Source organism: Varanus komodoensis, unplaced genomic scaffold (assembly GCF_004798865.1).
Source record: "Varanus komodoensis strain SLA01 unplaced genomic scaffold, ASM479886v1 scaffold4, whole genome shotgun sequence".
NCBI lineage: Eukaryota > Metazoa > Chordata > Lepidosauria > Squamata > Varanidae > Varanus > Varanus komodoensis.
Genome location: NW_025335941.1, coordinates 14,307,802 through 14,316,795, shown reverse-complemented (window position 1 = coordinate 14,316,795; position 8,994 = coordinate 14,307,802). Strand labels below are relative to the sequence as shown.

General features: G+C 43.0%; 1 protein-coding gene across 2 annotated transcripts in view; it reads left to right on the top strand.

Annotated features, from left to right (window-relative positions):
- Window positions 1-622: 622 nt before the first annotated feature.
- Window positions 623-8,994, top strand: part of CLIC6 (chloride intracellular channel 6) — an 18,153-nt gene continuing 9,781 nt past the window's right edge. The window contains exon 1 of one of the 2 annotated variants that reach the window (XM_044442327.1): window positions 623-646. The gene's annotated coding sequence lies outside the window, so the exon portion shown is untranslated. Of the gene's footprint in view, window positions 647-7,647; window positions 7,672-8,994 lie in introns of those variants that run through there. The other variant, XM_044442326.1, reaches the window with a different exon arrangement.

The following is an 8,994-nucleotide window of genomic DNA, read 5'->3' as shown; positions in this document are numbered from 1 at the left end:
AGAGCCGGAGCCCGCCGAGAGCCGGAGCGCCCGTCCGGAGGAGCCCGTCGACGGAGAGGGCGAGCCTGAAGGAGGAGAGCGCGCGGCCGATGCGGGCGCCCCGGGCGAGGGAGAGCGCCCCGAAGAGGGGCGCGGAGGGGGCGAGGAAGGCGAGCCTGCCGCGGCTGAGCGGGACGCGGAGGAGGAGGGAGGCGGTGCCGAGCCGGGCACGCGGCACGAGGCCGCGGAGGCGCCCGCTGGGGAAGAGACGGCGCGGGGGGACGGCCCGCCAGGTAGCGGCCAAGGCGAGGGGCCTCCCGCGGGGCAGGCGGGCGAGGAGAGCCGAGCCGAAGAGGAGCGCGGTGCCCGGGGCCACGCCGACGAGGAGCAGCGCCCCCCAGCCCCGGGAGCCGCGGAGTCTCCGCGGGAAGCGGCGGAGGAGCAAGCCGGCGACCACGCGCAGGACGCTGGTGCTGAGGGCACCGCCGAAGGGGCTGGGGAAGGAGAGGACGCTCCGGGGGTGAATGGCATTCAGGGGAAGGAAGAGGAGGGGGCGGAAGATGAAGAGGAAGAAGCGGGGGTGGCTGCAGCGGCCCCGGAGGAGCGGATCCCGCTTGCTGAACAGGGGGAAGAGAAGCAAGAGCACGACATTTCCCTCTTCGTAAAGGTAACGTGATGGCGCCAAGAAGGCCAGTCTTTCGGTCATTCGGAGTTGCAGCTCGTTCCTGTAGGGGCGTAGCAGCTTGTAGGGCATCCTCGGAAAGAGGGTACTCATGGGATTGCATGCTTGCAAACTTTTTAACTTCACTGCTTATGCACTGGCTTTGGAACAGTGGGGTGTGTAGTTGGTCCATTTAGAGTCAGGACTTAAGAGTAATGGTGGTTGGCAACCCTGGCTTAGAAAGCACTGTGAATAACTCCCCTTTCTTCCACATACGGGTCAGCCAGCCTGCTAGATTCTCCTGCTTATTCTAATAAGTGGGACTCTGAATTTCTGTCCCACCTTGAAGATACTACACTACTTTGGATTTTATTAATAGTAGTGAATATGATGTGGAACTTTTATTTCACGTTCATTGGAAAACAAATCACATGTTCATTATATTTTGAGTACAAGAGCATAGCTTGTCGTATGTAGAGGTAAAATCCATTGTGTAATGGTCTAGAGAATACATTCCTTCATAAGATTCGAGGTGTTTCCATTATTGCTGCTAATCAAAAAAGAAAAAGCATAAATCAAGCACTTTGGAGCAACTTCTGCTGTTGAGCATCACAGCTCTGCCTCTTTGGAACAGCTCTCAAAACCGTTCCCATTCTTTCTGACCAGCTGAAATTAGTTAAACAAGCAGAGAAATCAACATCCTTCATGTTTTCTAGTGGTTGCCATCACAAATTGTACATTGCCTCACCATATTCTATATAAGATTGCATTGCTATTGTAAGCTACATAGATCCTTTCGTTAATATACAGAGCAGCTGGTAAGCTAGTGCTGTTTAAATGTGCCAGATGAAAATCCAGTTTTACTAAGATGATTTTGTTATTAAACCCTTAGAGTTCATGATTAAATGGGGGCATGTGACAGAGCTGTGACCCGTGTTTAAAAGCATTGCATACTTACACAATAGATTTGTCAAGGGTATTTATAACATCATGAAAAAGAAGCAGAATAGTACAAAACTGAGATATACTGCAGATGCTTTCAGTGCTGTTCACCACAATCCAACTGTATCAGATTTTTGTTCTTTTTAAATGAAAAAGCACTCTGCCTTATAGCATTTCCTTATCGAACATTTGCTCCTGCTGGTAGTGGCTACATTTTCTGCATTATTGTTTGTGCGGGTAACACACCAGAGGATCAGGGCTGGCTCGAGAGGCTTTGCTGCCCAAAGTGAAGGAGATGGCAGCCCCTCCCTTTCCGGGCACAAAAGCTGCCTGGAGTATGAATCTTTCTTTAACTCTGGTGAGGGCCAGCATCCTGCATTGCTCCTGAAGGCAGCAGGCTGGCTTGGATGGTACAGGGCATGCTGCCGGTCCCACAGTGCTCTTCTCCCATCCATTGCTCTTGCCTTTCAGCATCTGTTGCCGGTGGCAACTGCTTCATGCTGCCTAATGGCCCTGAATGCTTTTAGAAGTTTGCTGATACTTGAAAGAAAGGAAGGAAGTAGTAGTAGCAGCAGCTTCATTTGTGAAAATCTGAATACATGGAATGGAGTCACTACGGGCATCCGCAAATTTAGACATGGCATTGGTCTTACTTACCAAGCAGCGATGTTCTGTAAAGGTCCAGCATGGATTATCAGGTCTGGGGGTCCAAATACGCCTGGCAGCTTGAAAAACTGGGCTATAGTGGCATGAAGGAGTGCAGCCCAGTAAAAAGCAGAACCTTTATTAAAACAAGTCAAGTGTAAAGCTTCCCATGTAACGTACATCGCTCCCCAAGTGACTGAAGAGAGCCATTTAAGAAGAATTACAAGTCCCGCTGAGAGTTAGCTGGACCTATTTGTTCCACTCAGCAAAAATGTAGTACTTTGAGAAATACAATAGTGTACGGCAAGAGTCATTTCATAGTGCTAATTTCAACATGAGAAATAGCAGCAAGATCTATCAAAGATCCTCACATTCTGCTCTTATTTATAATACATCTAATATATATTAGGACTATATTAATTAAAAGTAATAAATTGTGCTTTCAGGTTTATAATGAAAATTGTCATCTGCCTGTTATAGGACATACAGGAGAGAGAAGCCAAATAGCAGCATACATTGAATGTGTGTATGTGGGATAAAAGCTGGCTGGAGGGGCAATATAGAAGTATGTGTGCATGCCCCTTTCTCCACCCCCATTTTTATTCACCATATCACCCCACTCTTTTCCTTTGTGAGTTTCCACATGTAATATTTCATTAAAAGTAGAGGACTTTTCCTAAACCCCAGTGCTCCAGAGTTAATGCTAATGAGAATAAAATAAAGATGGAAAACTCAGCTTGTGGTTATCCCAGGTCTGGAGGCATGAGGTCCAGGGGTGCGGGGGAGGAAAATACAGGAGGGCCACCCCAAGCTACTTTGCTGTCCAAGACAGAGGAACAAATGCTCCTTCCCAGTCTAAGTGAATAATGTAAAGGCCAGAAAAGAAATTTTGGTACTTCAGACAGAAAACCCCACAAGGGTATCCCTTTACTGCACATTAAACATGTAATTATCAGCTAAATACTTAAGAATTGGCTGTTCTTTCATAAGAAGCAGAAGCAATTGCCTGAAGCAGCCCCTTCACTCCACCTAACGGTTGAGCTGGCTCTGAGCATCACACAGGGCAGTACTGTGTCTTCGGTGAAGTGCTCTGCATTTGTCCTGTTGTGTCTCAGTTCCATCAAGTGGAAAAGAAAAGTCCTCAACACTGAAACAAATCAAGAAGCACACAGTTCCAAAATCTGAACAGCACAACTGTTCAAGGAGGAAGGAAGGACAAAGAGATAGAAGGAAGATTTTTTTTTTGGAAGGTTTAAAGGCCTTCTCTTGGATATATTCCATAATAAAGTCCAACAAACATTGTGTATTTACAGATAAATATGGGGGCAAAAGTATTTAAGGCTGAAGTGCAATTTGAAGCTGTACTCCACAGAATATATTTCTGTGCATACTGAGGCTCTATGCTGAAATGATCTGGGAGCATCTCTATTCTAGTTCATCTCCTGCTCCCTTTAACATTCTCAAGGCTCCAACTCTGGCATGATACTCAGATTGAGGAAATACTTAAGAAACTTGTAAGCTGCAGATCATGAGGATCAACATGACTGTGCTAGGTATATATTATAATGCAAGATTAGTTTCTTAAGTATAATGTGCTTTACTGTCTTTATATCTGTGTGGCCACCTTCAAGTGAGTAAACAGGGGAAGAGTGTGGCACAGGCCAAAGAAATATATAATTCAGCGGAAGTCCTTCATGGTGTTTAGCAGATGTCTACTGCTGGTAAGAAGCCAACATCTGACCCTTTACAGAATTATATTGGCCATCATTGGCAAAAACTCAAATCCAGGTGTGGACTGGATTAATTCAACAGTGAATCTCCTGCTTATGTTTGAATCACCAGATGTGTACCTTTTAGTATTAGATGTGCCTTTCCCCAGAAAGTGTCTAGAGAGGCTGCTTCTGATAGGCCAAAATAAATTGGAAGATAAAATGCTTCTATAAGAATTCTTGTTATGTCATTCCACTAGATTACTATTAATAGTTGAAATGAATATGGATTCAGTCAATAGAGTTTACACTTTCTGATGATGTTTTATTGACTTGTGAGAGAGCAGTTTGCCTGAATTCCCTTGAGTTTGCCTGCAAAGAGCTGCTATTTCTTGTTATCCCCCTTTTGCCTTTTATTTTGTTTTGGTCATTTGCAATTGCTTATCATTTTTTGAAAAGCAGTGTTATTGTTTCATTTTGTCTTTTTCAACTATTAGTGGAAGTGGTTTTGCAACCACAATGGTAATATGAAAAAGCCAGCCACACCCTTAAGGAAAACCAAAAAAAACAACCAAAAAAGAGCGTAAGTTACCCTATATTTATACAAATGGATTTTTAAGTCAATGGGGCCCTTTCCTTCTGCAATAATTGTAATGATGTTATTTCAAACTGTTGGAACACTAGTGATAGATTTTTTTTATTTCCAACCTAAGCTAATATAGTCAGTTTCCTTGTGCCCGAAGTTGCCAAAAAGCCACAACTGGGTTAAATTCCTTTAGCCATCTTCTTTTCTAGGGAAAAGAAGTTTGTTTCAAAATTGTTGTTTTTTATTTGCACTTTTTGCATTACTAACCAATAAAATTACTCTATTTAAAACAAGAAAATATAACTATTGAAGCTCATTGCAAGTATTTTTATTGTAAATGAAATGAGAAAGCTTTTGTGCTTAAAAGTGTTTGGGGAAAGTTCAGATAAGCTTGGATGCTTATCCACAGCAAAGAAGATCCTTTGAGGTTTGCTTAAGGTGAATGGCTTCTTTTTAAATGCAAAACCAGGACACACCAGAAAGGGAGCAGCAAAACATTGGATAATGCTTTAAGCGGAGGGCAAACCTACCTTCTCTGCTGTAAGACTGTGACAACAGCTTGCAGTTGAACTTGAGGTCATAAGAGAGTTGAGATAGATGTTCTGTACATTTGGGAGTAAAGTTCCTTGCTGTCTGTCTTCAAGTGGAAAAGTGGCAGATACTCAAATAATTGTTTTGACTAGAACTTGTTGAACTAGCACAAGGGCTTTCAAATGGCAAATTCTATTGGAAATTTATTCTCTAATAATATACCTTGATTGACAAGGATTGACACAGCCTGGGGGAAGTCTCAAGCCCTCTCTTCTATGCTTTCTTGCTAGCATGTATTAAAGAAGGGTTTGTGTACAGACACTGTCAGACTTGGCTGTTTTTTAATGGAAGTTCAACTACACTCATCCACAAACTGAATTGTTTGGGAATTGGGAAAGGAATGTAAGATAGTGGTAGAGTACAGGCTTTGCATGTAAAATGTCCTAGGTTCGGTCCTTGGTATGTCCACGTAATGCTGGGAACAGTTATTGTCTGAAACCATTGAGAGTCACTGCTAGCCGGTGTAGATGATACCCAACTTGGCAGACCAAAGGTATGCAGTGTTTTTAATTTACCTTCATCCTGCATCCTGGGGTAATTGGAATCCCCCTAGTTCACATTCTTTACTGCAGTTTGCACATAAGTAAATCTGTGTTCCTGTCCTACTACCAACTTGTCACAATGTGCCTAGTATAAAAAGCCCTCACATTTCAGCCTCCTATCTGCTACATTTTTTTAAATAAATCAAAACCTGTCCAGGATCTAAAAGCCCTGCCCGGCCACCATCTCTCTAAGAACAGTTTTGTGGAGCATAAAGCATTTTGTATGCCCCAAATAATAGGTTCCAAGCAAAGGAGCAGAAGACCATCTTGGTTTCTTTTGAACGTTAAGATTCTTAGCTAAAACCTAGCACATGGAATTGAACTAAAATCCACTGAGGGAAAGCTTCTCTTTTCTTTTAGTTAGTAGGCCAAACTAGGCAGAGGAAAGGTCAATAGGCCAAGTATTGTTTTATTGTTATACATAGCCTCAGGAAGGAATAAACCTTAAATTACTTGTACTTGCTGAGAGCTGAAAGCCATTCTTATGTTAATTAAAACCTCAGGGAAGAATTCAGCCACAGCAAAGTCCTTCCATACACAGTATTTTTCTTGTCTGAAATATATTTTTTTCTGGGCCAAGGATGCCCTCAGATGGGACTAATGCTAGTTTTATATTGATGCTGCAGTTGGTTATATCAATGCAGCAGGTTACTTTTGGATCTGGAAATTTTTACATTGGATAATAATGTCAGTTTCTTGAATTTCTTGAAAATATTATATGCATAATTTAGAACTGAATGGAAGTTCTTGGGGGTGCCCACATCAGGAAATCTTTCTTTATACTTTTCTCAAATGCTCAGCTTTTTAACAGTTTTATTATAGACAGAGAATGCAGAAACATAAAGTTCTATAATGCAGCTTAAGACAAGCTGGAATTATGAATTCCTTTCATAACTCTTCTACTTATTTTGGTATTTTAACCCTTACCCTATAGCTGACTGCTGTAGCATTGCTCAGTTATTTTTTAAGGCATTTTCTGACTTGCATCATAAGAAACCCTTGACTATTTATTTAGTAGTCTGCTGAAATTTCATTTTATTCATAATTACTTCATATGCATTTGGAAATTTGGTCTGCAATCCTAAAGACACTAACATGGAAGTAAGCCCCATCAAACTCTATGGCTTGCTTCTCAATAGAGTTGTGGAAGATTGCAGTGCACTACATTTAGTTGACTCAGAAAACCTCAAGGTCAAGTCCTGAGATTCCATAGAATTAGTAGCAATGCTTTCCCCCCATGAAACTCTGATGTGTTTTGCACAAGTGTTTTCTTAAGAGAGAGAAACAGACTTTGCTATACCACCCAAGAGCTTCAGCTGGTGATACAAAAGTTAAATAAATCCCAAGAGATCTGATTGTTTAACTATAAACTCTGCTAAAGTAACCAGAAGTACATGGTATCACTGCATCTAAATAAACACCCAATGTGCTTTGATTTATAATTTTATTTAACATGCATATCCCGCCCTTCTCTGGTGAAATGCAAGGCAGTTACCAGCAGTCCCCCAGCAAGGCACTCTTCATGCCTAAAGGCTCACAAGGTTTGCCTTTGCCTTCTGTGGCTGACGTTTCCCTTTCTTATGGAACAGACTTCTCTTATATGAGTGCTGTCCACATGTTCTTGGAACTAAAGTACTCCTGGTTTTGAGCTACTAGATGGCTGTGTCAAATCTGACATGTAGCCCAGGAGACTGTTGCTCAGAGCCTTGCTGAAGAGCAGCTTAGCAATTCTGAATGAATAACTAACAAAGTATCCTGAAGTGGCTCCTGGCTTAGCCATACTAGGTGCTTCAGAGGCGTGCTGTTACTTCAGTTGTCCTGAGTGCACTGTATGACCTTACGTATCTTTCCAGTAAATAACCACCCCCTCAAATGGAACCACGCACATGCATTTATTTAAAATATTTTCATAGTGCACATCAAAACTGATTCCAGGGAGTTGCTAACATTATGCCTCCCCTACAGAAGAGACTAGTAGAAAGAAAGAGAAAACAGGATATTGAACAATATATAAAAGTATGTAATAGCCTGTGTGGATTTTTAAAAGTTTGTTGATTGATGTTTAAAAGAAAGCAGCATTGGCAACAAGCGGGTAGTGCATGAATGCCTTGGTTTTGTCTGTTTCTTTTGTCTCCATTGGTCTTCCTGTGCTCCTGGCTGTTTCCTCCTCTGTGCCTGGGTGTACCTCCCTCATTTCAGCAAGTGTTAGGGGAACTGGAAGGAAAAGCACATTTCTTTCTCTACAGTGGTGAAAAGTCATTGCCCTTCATTACTTCAAGGTGGCCAAGGGACTCCAACACCTTTGTTCCTCATTCTGCCTTGACCCTTTTCTGTTCCATAGCCTTGGCATTTTACTTCCCTGGCCTGCCTTCTTGATGTCACACACCATCATCTTTTTCATCACAGCATTTCTTTCACTTTTCCTTCTGATTGTCTGTCTTTTACTTAGGTCACTGAAACTGAACTGCTTTTATTGATGTCAGTGGGGAGAGGCTGATGGCTCTATAGCAGAAAGTGGCTAGGCAGAAAGGGGGAAGGGACTTAGGTTTTCCTAGACCTACCTAGGACAACCCACCATGGGAGAGCAGTCATGGTGGATTGTTGTATCATCTAAATGAGGAGAGGCTGAGGGAGCTGGGTCTGTCAGCCTTAAGAAGAGGAGACTCAGAGAGGACCTGCTAGCGACATACAGGTATACGAGGGCATGTCATGCAGAGGTGGGTCATGACCTTTTCCTCCCTGCACTGGAGGGCAGGACAAGTTCCAGTGCAGCAAAGCTCAGGGAACGAAAATTCAAAGTGGATGGCAGGAAACACTTCCTGACAGTTAGGACCCCTAGGGAATGGACTTCCGTGGGAGGTGGTTGAAGCCCCATCAATGAGAGTGTTTAAGGATAGACTGGACATGCACATGGTAGGCATGTCATGAGCAGAGCTGGCTAGAGCCGGGGGTCAGACTAGATGGCCTGGGAGGACCCTTCTGACTCACTCTGTTTCTATGTAAACCAGAAGTATTTTCCATGGGGCAACTTTTTTCTCAGGAAGAAGCCATGCAAATAACCCATGGCTCATTGTAGGATTGTTCTAACCTTGGTTTACATGTAGTGACAACTTGCAGGTGGTTAAATCCATAGATTGTCAGAGTTTCATGCAAGCACACTTTCTGCATCCTAGCAGACAAGCCAGAAACATAGCCTAGGTTGCTCAGGATAAAACAGGCCAGAGCTTGAATCAGTTATTGTTAGGTTAAAACTCTGGATTATTTCTCTGTCAGCAATCCAGAGTGACAGGTTCACACATGCCAAAAAACTCAGGAACTGGATGCTTCTGCCAAAAAAAA